The sequence below is a fragment of the Chroicocephalus ridibundus genome, chromosome 5 (assembly GCF_963924245.1).
Source record: "Chroicocephalus ridibundus chromosome 5, bChrRid1.1, whole genome shotgun sequence".
In the NCBI taxonomy this organism is placed as follows: Eukaryota; Metazoa; Chordata; class Aves; order Charadriiformes; family Laridae; genus Chroicocephalus; species Chroicocephalus ridibundus.
In genome coordinates this window covers 31,864,776-31,878,928 of record NC_086288.1, presented here as the reverse complement: position 1 = coordinate 31,878,928, position 14,153 = coordinate 31,864,776, and the positions used below count along the sequence as shown (strand labels likewise).

Here is a 14,153-nt window from a genome sequence, read left to right as displayed (position 1 = left end):
ACTTTCCCATTATCTAGGTCTTCAGAAATTGAGACTTAAAAACTGTCTCTGCATATGCAGTCTCAAGTGAATGCCTTTTAAGAACATTAGTTGGAAGAGGCCTTTTTGTTTCTTTTTGAGTTTTTTTTTCTTTGGCTAGGTATTCTGTTGTCATCATAACACACTGAAGGTTGCTAATTCTGAGTAATGAGGGTTTGCTGCTCTATCCAAATGTCTACAGTGCCTTATAAGATGTAAACAATTTGTGGGCATGTTTTAGATTGTTCTGCACTGTTTTTGCCACCCAAGTCACAAATGTTTTGTTTTTCAGTAAGTGGCATTGTAAGATATTTCACATTTCAACCTCAAAGCAGAAGGGTTCAGGGCTCTAACTGCAATAACTCAGGGAGACAAAATTCACATATTGTTCCTAAAGATGAACACTATTTTTTAAAATATACGCTTTATCATTTATTTTTACACGCTCAAGCACAGTAACAAAGTCATTGTCATCTCTTGAGGTCGCCATATATATGTGTCGTCAAGAATGTAAAAAGTTGTCAAAATAAACTGGTTTAGAGTTCTCACTTTGGCACTGGCCACTCAAAACCCCCCAAACCACCAAAAAACAACTAAAACCACCAAAAGCACACCCACCTACCCCAGCATTTATTTGAGGTATGATGTGAGGAATGATGTGTGAGGTATGACGTGTGACTGGTAAAATTGACAGTAGTAGCCTCTCAATAGGTAGAGTTACTCACACAGAAGTATGTTTACTGCTGTACTTTATTTCTGTTATTGGGGGGAATGAATTGCACAACAGCTGCACTCCAACACTCAGTGCCTGTGCAAGGAGAAATTTACTAGGGTAGTTTTGCCAATGGATATTAAAAACTGTTATTTTGCAGTTGAACCAGCAGCTGTACTCTATGGGCAAACAAGTTACAAAGCCTATGCACTGTCAATGGATTAAGATATTCCTAAATAATTCCAGTGTGGACATGGTTATTCCAAAGACTGCGCCTTGTGCATGACCAGTTTAACTTGGAAATTTGGTTTAGCCTAGTGGATTTAGCATGTAAACCTTACAAAGTTAATAAGAAACAACTGCATATGTAGACAAGCCCTTGGGTTTTTTATGGCTTTTCTGACCAGGAGGTGGTTTTGGCTGCCTCGTTGGGTTCAGCTGTCAGGCTCTCTCCCCAGACCTCACATAATCTCTGCTGCTTGGTCCCTTCTTAGACAACTGATTTGGCTGAACTCCCTCATTGTTTGCCTGAGAAGAGGGTTCATTCACTCTGCAACAGCTGTACTAAGCGTGGGCTTGATTACTATGCAAGTAACAACTTTTCCAGGGTAAATAGTCAGACACTGGCCTATGTAAATAGGCAGTCTGTAAATTGGAGATTCCTTGTGGTAGAATTTATCTTTATTCTGACTCTTTGAAATTCTTATTTTTAAGACAGGACATTCTGGCTTTGAATTTTTTTTTTTTTTTGTAAAGCAGCATTGCTTTGTAACGTTAGATCCCTTCTTTCTCTCCAGCTTTTGCATCTCTAGAGCTTGCAGAGATGAGACCTGTACTTATATACTGAAGAAAACAGAGATTAAGACTCAAATACACTGTTCTGGCTGTGGAGATAAAACCCCAGCTACTCTTTAACCATTATGCATTAATTTGCCCTCCACAGGGCATGGAAAGGCAGGAAGACTTGGGAGCAGGTATCAAAGCATCTCTCCGTACTGGCTAAAGGATTCATGTTAAGAGAGGGAGGGACCAGCCAAATTCTGTAATGTCCTTCATTGCTTTGAGCTGGGGATGCAGGGAGAGAAGGCAAAAAATTTTGCTGAAATACTGACATTCAATGGGGCTATGGAGCTAGTGGAGATTGGGTCCTCTCCCTAGCGCAGTTTGTGGCAGCACCTGAGAAAATTCTTTGCCAGGGATATACTGGTGAATTGTTCAGGTTTTTTTCAGTAGGGTGAGGTCTTCCTGCACCCTCAAATAATCAGCCAGGTCTCATAGGTGAAGCAAAATATTCCCATTGAAACTCTTGTGATTACTGAAAAGCACCTCAGAACCAACCGTCTTGCACAAAAATTTGTGTCAGATATGCTATCTGACAGCACTGGTGACTGATGTGAATTGTGTGCCACTTGTTGGCTTTTTTATTTTGGGGTGGGGTTTTTCTTCTGATCTGTGATGAACTTGCAGGGTCTGAAAAGCCATATAGAGGAAAAGAAATAGGATGTCATTGCCAGCTCAGCATGAAAGCAAAAAGCCAGGGTCAAGTGGCAGGAAACAAAAGTAGAAAAAAAGAGAAACAAATCACCTGATGCTCTAGCAAAAGACTAGGGACTCTTTGGAACAAGAAAAGTGTCTATCACCATGTCAGCCTTGGCAAGCATCTCAAAAAAAAAAAAAAAAAAAACCCACAAAAAAACCAACAACAACAAAAAACCAACCAAACAAAAAAAACCAAAAACAAACCAGTAGGAAATGTTTAGGGAAGAGAGAACCACCCCTGTGTTGAGTCTGCATTGCAAAGCGATAACTTGTAAAGCCAAGTGTGAGAAGGCTGGGTAGGAGGAGCAGCAGGCCAGGAAACTCAGGTTGCAACGGAGGTTCTGGGATAACAAAGCAACTTTGGGAAGCAAGATTTTAGGAAGCGTACCAGGTGTCCTTAATGGGGCCAAAATGCTGTCAGTATGTCTCTGCTTACAACTTTATTTCTGCTTCGCTAAGGAAACTACCTTATCAGCTGTGTGCAGAAATATGAATATGTTCGTCTGTCCAAAGACTCCAGGAGCTGACAACAAGACTACAAGGGAGGGATGACACAGCTGATTCATTTTTTTAGATATAGAGGAAAATGATGTCGACTAGTGGAGGACTTTACACATTGAAAATCCAGTAAGCCACGGGTGTAAGAGCCCTAGCATCGGCCAGGGATTTTGCTGGAGTTTTAACGGGCCAGCTCAGGGAGGGCCTTAGTCTAAGAGCTGACGGCGCTACCATCTGCTGCTGTCAGTTCTTCCCCTGCACAGAGGGAATACCACCCCAACAGCAAACTTGGCAGATGTGACTGTATACCTTGCTGCCCCTTGCTAGGTCCCTTCTCTTGGTTCTGTTGCAGGGGTAGTGACCTCTTACAGAAAGAGGTGAGAATGCTTTTTAACTGCAGAAGAGAGATTCAACAGTTAATCTAGTAAAAATTTCAGAGCATTGGCAACATGTATCAGTCAACAAAACTGTTGCGGGGGCTTGACAATTTCAAGCCATCAGTACAGTGAGCATTGTCAGCTCCCAGATTGGAGAGAGTACTGCCTATCAGCTCACTGTTACACTATATGCTTTGTGTAATTAAAAATATTAAGTTTTTGTTATTCGAAGGCTCCGTTCTGCAATAAACTTGAAGTAACTGAGCCCCATAATGTCAGGACTTCAAGCATGCAAGTGATTATGCTAGAGATATTGGAAATGTTTACTGTTAAACATCTATTTAAAGTTAAGCTCACATGCATCACAGAACTGGGTTGTAATTATTTAAAATGTGTATTCAACAAAACTAGCAGCTGCCAAATCTGAGAGTTGTAGCGGTAAGTCCTGTATGTTGACCTGTGTGTATGCAGGCATGCTTATTGTACCAACTTTTATAGGTGCTGTTTTATTTGCTTATATTCATTTTCAAAAAAAATTCAAATTATGTACCTTTTAGGCATTAGTATGATCTACTACACATGATTTTTGCAAATTAAAATGTATCTTTATCTACCCCAGGCTGATGTGGGACAGTACTAAAATAACATTAGCTTGGATGAAGAGAAGCTACTCTACTACTTTCATAAATAAAAGAACTCTTTATAAATGAAATGTTAAAATAGACAGGGGAAACAGAATAAAGTGTATAAATAAAGTACTGAAGAGTTCTTGCCATGTAGTGGGCAAGCAAAAAAAAAAGAGAAAAGTGAATGTTTAAGGAACAAATGTAATTTAGAAATGCCTTATGTTCTTGAACCTTCATCGTGTTTTTTTTCTAGTGGTTACTGCGAGTAGAATGAGAAGTAACATTTATTCTGTGAAATGATATTATTCCTGATGGCAAGTGTCCTGGGTTTTATTATACTTGATTATTAGTCCTCTGTTGAAAATAATTGGTCATGTTAACCTTAAATACTTGAAAAAATAGAATTTTTTCATATAGTGACATAGTTATTGTTTTACCAGGTTTCAGCTTTAGATCTGATCATGCAGCGAATGACAGATCCTTTAGATCTGAAGACAGGGATTTGCTTTAGCTTACATACCACTCTAAATGGGCTTATTTCTTTAAACAGCTTATTTGCGGTCAATTAGGAAATACTATTCAACTTCTCTGCAAGGGTTATTCAGCCTTTGTGTGTCCAAAGTTCATGGAAGTTCAGTCTCTTTTTTAACCTTATTCTGTGATGCTGTGCTCCTAAGGAATGCGTCCTAGGGAATGTGTCCTAAGGAATGCAGCAAAAAAAAGATTACTTTTGTGTATTTTATTCTCTTTCTTTGTATAATAAACAAAATTATCCTGTCTTTAATCAAAAGCATGATATATGGACATGAAGTGAAGTCAATGCAGCTGAAAAATAGGAGTTAAGGATGCACTTGGGTTCTATTTCCACCAAAAACTGTGGCAAAAATTCAGTAGTTTCCATGGGAGCCGATGGCAGCGGTTTTTGTTCAGGTGTGGACAGATAACATACAGAACAGGGAGAGGCGGAAGGCTCCAGATAGACAATAGGTCCAAGCTTAGAAGAAAACATTATCCTCTAATGCATCCCTTAACTGCATGTGCTAGGTGGTACCTTGTCTCTATTTACGGCACAACTGAATTTGTAGCTCAGCTATTAGCTACCATCTGCCACAGATGCCTCTTTTAAGTCTTGTAAGTCTGAGCTTTTGATCTTCTGCCATTTAAAATCTATTGGTTTGCCTTTTACTTGTGTGTCATAGGCTGCCAGTCCCAGGTACGTTCAGGAACAAGGACCAATTTAGGGATTTAGGAAAGCTGGATTCTCTTCTTCTGCCGTGCATGTGCTATGTGACTTTTGAACGTGTAACTGAATCACGCTTCAGTACTTCGTCCCTTGACAAAAAGTATAGTAATGTCTGCATGCCTGTCTATAGTGCATAGAAGCTAAATGGTAACATTATTTTGTGTACATCCATATGTTTTCTGCAAAAGTAAATGTATATTCATCTGCCATCTAAAACCCACGCTGGGTTTTATGTTTTTAAATGAACTCCACTGCCTGAAGAGTTTCTTCTTGTCAAGGCAATGTGGAGATTGGAGGAGAAAGGATTTGTCGGTTGAATTCAGCAGTGATGAACCGATCCAGAGATGGACTGGAAAAGCATCCAGAGGTCTCATGGGAAGCCTGTTGGATTTCCCTTAGGATGAGTGACTTGATGGTTTATCACGTTTGTATGTACATGATAATTTTCTGGGCACTGAATGTAGTAGTAGCTGGTAGCTAGTTGATGCTTATAATGAAAAAGGTAATTTTTCCATCATACAAATATGAAGGATCATTTCCTTCAGAGATTTTCAGTGTTTTCTTTGTGAAAGTTTATTCATGATATTAGGGAATTTCTAAACAGTCCTATTTAGATAAAATACAAGTCCGAGGTCTCTAAAGGCAACAGTTGTTCAAACAGTTCTCTTTTAGGGGTCGCAGTGATGAAGGTAAGTGATCCAGCAGCAGCCATATGGACTTGCTACTGCTATTTTTTATCTCCTTTTCCTATAATTTTATCATAATTGTGTAAGTTGATTATGAAGAATTGTACTGGAATTTATCTAGGAGAGATGGTCTTCAAAGGCTAAAATTAGGTCTTGCACTCTCAGTGATTCTACTCCTCTACCTTTCTTATAAGTAAGCTGAATGCTCTAGTCTTTAAAGTCCTCTTTCTCATCAATTTTTTTTGAAACGTGTTTGAGCTTTTTAGACCTGAACTCTTCTGTAGAGCATACTTGGTTTTTTAAGTCCATTCTCTGTGTCATAGCATGTTGTGGAATAAATGCCATTTGGCATAGTCTGTAATTTGTTGTTGTCATTGACAACGTAATGAAACATATCTTCTTTTTATGTCTTTCTCCAGCATTAAACACTGAATTTATAGCTGCAAACTGAGCTGGAGGCTTAAAGGATTTTTTACTTCATAGGATCTTTCAAATCTCTAGTAAAGAGATGTTCAGAAAACACGTTCAGAATGCTGAACATGTTGAAACTTTCACCCTTTAAATGTAGTAGAAGAGTCTCTTTGACTTTTTTTTTTAACCTGGACGAAGGGAAACAGGGTTCTTGGAGGATTCTAGATTTTACCTTTCAGTAAAAATCCTATAAAGTTCTTGGGTTTACCGTTTAGTCCAATTCCTTGACTTATTATGCTCTTGCAGCCTTGACTATAGGGCATCCAGTTGATGGATGTGAAAATTCCTGTTATTTTCCTGTGTTTGATGAATGGAGTGATGTTGGTATGGATTTTATATGCACTTGCTCACCATAGGATATAGGTTCAAAGATAAAACGTTTTAATTACAGAAAAATGAAAGAGGAAAGTCTCAATGGTGAAAAAAGTCAGCTTCAAAGGGATTTGTATCATATGCGGTTTTACCGTGACTGTAACCTAAAGTAATCGTACTCCTTTCTGTTTCTGTGTTTTCAGGAAAGTATCAGGAGGAGAGTGAAATTCAGATTCATAGTGTAGTGATGAAGTTGTTGGGGCAGAATGTAGTGCTCTCTGTAGCTAAAGTGTTTTATTTCAATATCTAAAAACAATAGGAAACATCATGGGAAATCTATCCCAACACAGAGGGTCTAGATCTAGAAGAATAAACGTATAGGTGGCTATATTCTATATTCTAGAAGAATAGGTGGCTGTCTGCAGGTCCTTTGCACTGATACAAATTTTAGAATTAGGGCTGTACCTTGACGTTCCTGAAAAGTAAGGTTTTGCATATCAGTAGGCTGTAGCTCAACTGGTACGTTTGTGTTGGCTGCGTGATGGTTTTGTTTCGTAATTAAGGTTTCTAATAACAGCAGCTGAGGAGAAGCAGGATACGGGCATGCTCATCTTGCAATCAGCCATGCCTCAAATACTTGTAATGTGAAATGTGAGACAAAAGCCTGCCTGATGTTACAAGTCTGGTGGTACTGATTATACCCTGAGGATCGTACTGTGGCTGTCTATGCATTTACATCCTTTACTGTGGTTTGGGGGGTATAAGGAGACCCTCATTGAGGTTTCTGTCCAAAGACAATGTAAACTGGAGCATTTGTGTGTTTTACAACATAAGAAAGTCACAGCATATTTCTGCATTTTTCTTCTTTCTGGATTTTCTTCATTTTGGATTTATGGTGTTTAGTGATGTGACACTTATTATACATGGATATTTACGTGATGCTGGTTTCTAGCCTATGCCAGAGGATAGCACAATTGCGAGATGTGAATTAGGTCTCCCTCTCCAGTGTCAAAAGCAAAAGTATTTTTTGTTTATAAAAACAAAACTTATTTTCTTAATAAAAAATGCCTATACATTCATTATATAGATATATGCATGACTATAATTACTCTGTCTTGTTATCAGTACGAATATTTACACTATCAGAATTTTTGTAGCTATACAATAAAATTCTAAATCCTGGAGTATAATAAAACAAGAGAAATACTCTGCTCTATGTAAGTTTTGACCAGTAGTCTGGATTTGAACTTACTTTCTTCTCCAAATTTTGTAACTACCTAATAAGCTTTTAAAACTCTTCTTCTATCCTTAGTTCTCTTTCTGTCCCATCCGTAACTTGGAATGCAGAGTCATGAGTGTAAGTACAACTTAGAAGAGGAGTTTTAGTAATTAAGTATTGAGTAGAAGATGTAGTATGTACTCTATGAGAATCTCATAATTTTTGCTGTTGTGCGTACAACTCTTTGATTGTGCTTTCCTATAAACTTCTTTCTGTTACTCTGCATGGCTTTTAATGACTCAGTCATTGACATTCTCTTCTTTGGCATCTTGCTGGGTATGCTGTTCTCTGGACTAAAACAAATAACTGAGGGACTGACCCCCCAAGATCTTTAAAGATGTAATAATTCTTTTCTTCTTCTGTTTGTGTTGGCTATTCTTTGTCCTGCTTTCTTAAATTGCTATCATAGATAATTATATTCTCCTGTTGTTATACCAATGATTTTAATTGGATATGATAGTCTTGGTTACTGCTTATCCTTCCTCCCTGCTTTTATAGCTACACTATAAACACCTCTGTTGTGTTCCTCTGGAGAGGCAAATGTCTTCCCATAGAGAGCAAATTGCTTTAACCAGCCAAACAGAATAAATTAAATAATAAAAAAAAAAAGAGAAGGTATGAAGCACATTAATGAAACAAAGCTATTATATACACATTGGTAGAGACAGTGTATTAAAGTACATATTTTCCACAGAGGTAAGGGTGGCTGATTCATGTAGGTGTTATAAAAAGCCCATTCTGAACATCTGCAAAACTAATATGCAATTGACTGCCACGGGATAAGTATCTTTTTGAAATAAAATGACAGCTAGAGAGGATTAACTTAAAGCGGAGATAAGATCTGACAAAACTATTTCTAATCCAATTCTTCCTCCAAAGTCACGTTGTCTCATTGGCAGAACTGTCCTGCTTCCTTCCTTCCCACCAGTAAATAGAGGTATAGCCAGTGCATTAGCTTACCTAGGTTTCCCTAAAATATAATTGATTTCCTAGCTACCGTGAAAATTGTGTTGAATGTTTCTAACCCTGAAGCACTATTAATTGCCTCATCAATGAACATCTAAATTGTCTCGTCCATCTGTTAGACTTAAATGAGAACTAATAATCATTAGTTCTATTTTAAAAGCATTCCCTGTGGCACTGATGAAGCTATCTCATTACTTTGCCCTAAAGTATAGATAGAAGTTTATACCCTATCATCCCTTTCATAGTGTTTGCTGGGAATTTGCTTATGAAATTTAGCTGAGCAGGATCTCCCATATTTTTCTCCTTTTATTCAGTATATGTGTTGTGGGTTTATTCTGGCTGTAACATTTTTGCCATGTATGCTTCAGTAATCTTCATGTAAATTTAAATTATTTTTTGTAAAATTTGGTCAACCAAATTGGATAATTATCTGCAAAGAGATTAACAGCACATTAATAAAAATGCTTAGTACACCACTAGAAACAATTGCTGTAATGATGGGTACCTCAAGATCCAGCTTGCTCTTGTGGACACTTCCTAATCAACAGTGATATTTTTTAAGACTGCTATAAGATAATTTATTCTATTTTTGGAAGAACTTAGCAGACAGTAGCTGACTTTGTGGTCTTGACAGAGCGTAAGGAGTTGTGGACTGCTGATATCAAGAGCTGATTTTACCTTTAGGCAGTCTTAGGTTCTCACCTCCCCAAGCGATTTTTCCCTAGTTAGGACTTGTATTATTTAGCTTATTTATAAACGGTTTCAAAAGATTTGAGGTTTTAGTCCTGGATGCTGTCATTTCAAATGGAAAATTAATTAATGGTTGTGATTCATCTCAGAATTTCCATAAATGAAAATAACAGCTGCTTCTGCTGATTGTGAGAACAGATGTAGAAAATATCACTTTGATTTTATAAAAACATGTTATCTAGTGGTTTCCTATGTCATCCACACTAAGGGCCTTATCGTAATAAGAGTCCTATGCTTCCTTGGAGGGTTCAGTTATTTTATCTCTACTTGCAAGTGACTAGGCAGTCAGTGCTACTAAAGCTGTAAATAAACCCAAATTCTGCAATGCAAAAAAACCCAACGTAGACCTCTAATTATTGGTTAGGAAAAAGCTAATTACACAAGTACTAAAGTGTGTGTGTCAGGCTAACCTGCTTTTGGGACATTGGTAACATTAAGCCTTCTGAGACCAGATTCTCTTCTGTAAGCTGACAGAAAATTTGTCGTCTGATGAATGCAAAAAGACATGATAATATGAAAAAGTAGCCAGTGCCTCAGGTGGTGTTACCTATTCAGGATCCTCTAGGACAGAACTTGCCACAAAGTTGCTGAGTGCCCTTCTTTGGGAATTAGACTGTACCCTTTTGCTCCTGGCATGTTCAGTAGTGACCCACCAGTTAGCTCTGGCACTAGTTGTGATACGTGATAATCAATGAACCTGAATGTTGAAGAGGTGGCCAGTGGGGCGTTGGACTAGATGATCATTAAAGGTCCCTTCCAGCCCAAACCATTCTATGATTTTTCTGAAACAGAGTCTTAAAAATGATGCCATACTCCAGACTGTTAGGGTTTCTTGAAATGCAGTCTTGAGAACTACATGAGATTTGCTGGGGAAGGGAATCAAAGTTTATTTTAAGATAGATAAATATTTTTTTCTTACAAAAGTTCCTGTATTTCAGAGGACATAAAGAATGGGAAGCAGTAGGAGTTTATGCTGTCAGCACAAATTAATTTAAGAAACAGTGGCTGAACGTGAAAACACAAGGAGAACAAAAAAGAGGAAAAGGAAATTTGCAAGAGCATACTATTGGCCTGCTGTGTTAAAAGAGGAAAGAAGTCTGTTTTGTTTGGGCTTTTGTGCTTTATCTGGCTTCTGAGCCAGCAATGCTGAGGAGTTAGATGGATACGTATTCAGAAGAGAATAAATGAAGAGACTGATTTTTGTCAACTTTTTTTAGGAATTAGGTAAATGAAGTAGCCTTAAAGAGTGGTTCGCATACGACATTCATTTAGAGATAAAGGCACCAGAGCAGGGGGTCTTTTTAATTCCTCCTCAGGCAGTTGGAGGAAGGCTGCAAGAAGGCCTTCAGGCAGTGCCATCTTGCTTGGCCTAGGGAAGTAGACTGATTTTTGTCATGTGACTGGGTGTTTCTCTGTGGGATTATAGTGGAAAAAAATCCCACAGGTTATTACATATGTTGTTTGCCATTTTTGCATGGAATGAGAAGTGAGATGTGTTGAAGGGGAAGCAGGGAAGGGAAAAGGAGTTGGATGATTCAAGCTTTCTCCAGTTTCAGTCAACCAATAATGAAAGCAGCTTCCTACAAGCTCTAATTTAAAAAGACACTTTCAAAACTAACATAGTTGGCGTTTTGAGATGCTCTGAGGAATGAAAGCTTTTCATGTGTGATCTCCTTAAAACGGAGTTCATATTTAATTGCCTGGATATGTATGAACAAAGAGATAATGTGTCCTGAGAGCCCTTGCAGCTTTCAGAAATAGATGTTTTTCATAAATAAACATTGTAGTACTGAAATTTTCTTCTCTCAGGAGAGAAAGGGGCTGTTGGAACTAGAGAATTCCTGCTTCATGGAGAACCCTGCAGCTGGGATTCATGGCATCTCTGGCATCTCCAGCATCCCCAGGTGATAACATGGTGGAGATGTAAACTTGTGGAAGACTCAGGGTAGTTTGGGTCAGAACTTTTCTGCGTGCTTTGATGTTCTGTCAAGGACAAAATAGAACTTTCCATCTCTTTAGCTGTTCAAATTGATGCAAACTCTTCAAACCTGAGCTGTACAGTAGCTCCTAGCCCCCTTCAGAATGTGATTCAATTTGTCAGTCTGGCTGTAAACCATTCTGTGGTTTATAAAATACCTGATTCGATTTTGCCTTCTCAGTGAATATCTGTTTCTCTGAATGCTCTGGTGGTTTGGTCTCAGGTGAAGTTAGATGGTAGTCTAGAGGGTAGGCGGTGCATGCTCAGCTCTTTATCAATGTGGTTGCCTTTCAGACTCTAAATTGAGCAACTTTGGAGAACCAGTGGGTGATAACCATCAGCCAAGTTTGAACTGTGCACCTTAGAGCTAAAAGCATTATAGCTAGTGTTGGAAAAGCCGAGTCACAGAGGCTGTCCTTGTTCTGCAGATCAGCACAGAGAAGAGCCCGCAAAATACATTCAGATGGTTAAAATGTACACTTAAAAATGTGTAAATTACAGAACACTTCATATCTCCTGTTAATTATTTGGTGCGTCCTCATGGTAGCAATGGAAATGTGGATCTGATTTGTGTTTCTTTTGATATTTTTTATTTTATTTTTTTTAAAACAGCTTGCCTTAATTTTAGAAAGTGGGAATTAATAATTATAAAATAAATACATGTTTTATTTATATACTGTTTCACATATATTCACCTAACACGTACATAAGCCAAAAAGTGTGCTCGTAGTACAGAAATCATGCCAGCAATACACTGCTGTCGGAATCAGTATTTAAGGAATAAAGCCTGTGGTTTCTCTTCTGTAAATTAGTTAAATGTTGGAAAACCTCCATTGACTTTAAGAGCTCAGATTCTGACTGAAGCCAGCTAAGAGTTTTTTTTCCATCAAAAAATTTCAAGTTTCTTATGGTCTGTGGTTCCAAGATAGTCAGGCAGACTACCTGAGAGCGTGGGCTCTGAAATCTTTCATAGAATTTCAAAACTCTTGGGTTTCATTCCAGGCTGGAATAAAACCAGATTCTCAAATATCTACATCCTCTGCAGAGTTACGTGACCTTTTTTCATGCTGCTCTTCTCCCGAGTAGCTTTTAAATTTACTCCCGAGCCAAGCGCTTTACATTTCAGCCTGGTGTATTAGGGTCATGGGTCTTTCGTTACAGAAAGAACATTACTGTCTTTGCTGTTAAGGCATCCATATTAGGGCATTTAAGTATCCATATTGCCAACTGCTATGTTTGGGCTGAAAGTACTTTTTCATTGTCCATTTCATCAATCTTCGTTTTAATCTTGTTTAGATAGTGGCTGCCAGCCTGCCATTACTGAGGATCCTAATTAGGCTTGCAACAGTGAATCCAAGCAGACTGTCAAACCAGCGTTCAAAGAGGATGCAGAAAAGCTAAGTGCTGTCTTCAAACTAGTTGACAGACTAAAGTGCAGCTGGATGCACCACACGCACATTGAACAAGGGAGAAGGCAGAACAGGGTGAGAGATCCCATAATGTACTGCCACTTTCCCATCCCAGCTGGATGATCACGCCTGCAGTGTGTGAAAAGACAAACCCCTCAGACTATATTCCCTGCCTTTGCCATTGCCCGTGGCCGTGAACCATGGGAACCTTGGTAAACCACAACAAAGACCGCTGACAGATCAAAAAATCAGTGCCATCATCTGACTTCTGTTCATTATCAGAGGGAAATGATCAACTGAAGAAAGAAATAGGAAAGTGCCTGTTTAGGCCTGAGGCCTAAATGTAAACTGATAGGTAGAAAGAAGGACATTAATATCTGTTTTCTACAGCTATTTTGACACAAGCAAACTTACATGTAATATATGTAGGTATACGTACTAATAGTACAGAAGTTCAGCAAAAGAACTAGTAATGAAATAAAGGGTCAGTTCTGATAACTTACAGGCGCTTTTATTTGTGCTAAATTTTTTTTCTAGTCTGAGACAAGTTGAGATTTATTTTCAGGAAACAGTATTTAGAATATGTGAAATGAACTGAATTTTTCTTGATTCTCAAATTAAAACTTAATCTCACATTGTCATTTCTGTTCACTATCCTTGTTATATCAAGCAGACAAATCAGAGGCTTTACAGTATATTGTCTGTCTCTCAGTGCAGTGATGTTCCCTGAGGTATAACTGTTAGTGTTTGCCCAAGGAATTTTTTATGATGTTTGTACAATACTAAAAAGATACATATACTCAAGGGTTTTGATACTTCTAATGTATGTTGCAAAAAAGAAGGAAAAGAGGTATGTCTCAATTGCATAATGCTTTCCCTTGGGAGAAGAGGAATAGAGGCATAGAATTCCCCTGGGAGAAATTGTTGGAGCTGCTTTCAGTTTTGGCAAATTTTGTTTGGATTTTAAAATAAATTCGACAGGATTAAATTTGTTGAGTTCAAATATATACATATGTATTAAGACTGTGAAATACAATTTTAAGCCTGGTACAAATGTGCATCCCCTCACAGGACTGGGAAGTAATATTGCTTGATGTGAAAAGCTGCTTTTCTGACTGAGGGAAAGTCTTTTCTACTCTGTTGCAGAAAGACTTGAGAAAGTGGAAAGAGTCAATGAAGGGCAAAGAAAATTAACAATTGTTGAGGATCAGTTTAAGTGAACAGATTAAAAATAAACATATTTCCATAGTTCGCTTGCATTCTGAACGCTTGATATAGTTTCAGTACAA

At 38.1% G+C, this 14,153-nt stretch overlaps 1 protein-coding gene across 1 annotated transcript in view; it reads left to right on the top strand.

Moving 5' to 3' along the window:
* GRID2 (glutamate ionotropic receptor delta type subunit 2) overlaps positions 1 to 14,153 on the top strand; it is a 765,251-nt gene that overhangs the window by 464,977 nt on the left and 286,121 nt on the right. The gene's annotated exons all lie outside the window — the stretch shown is intronic.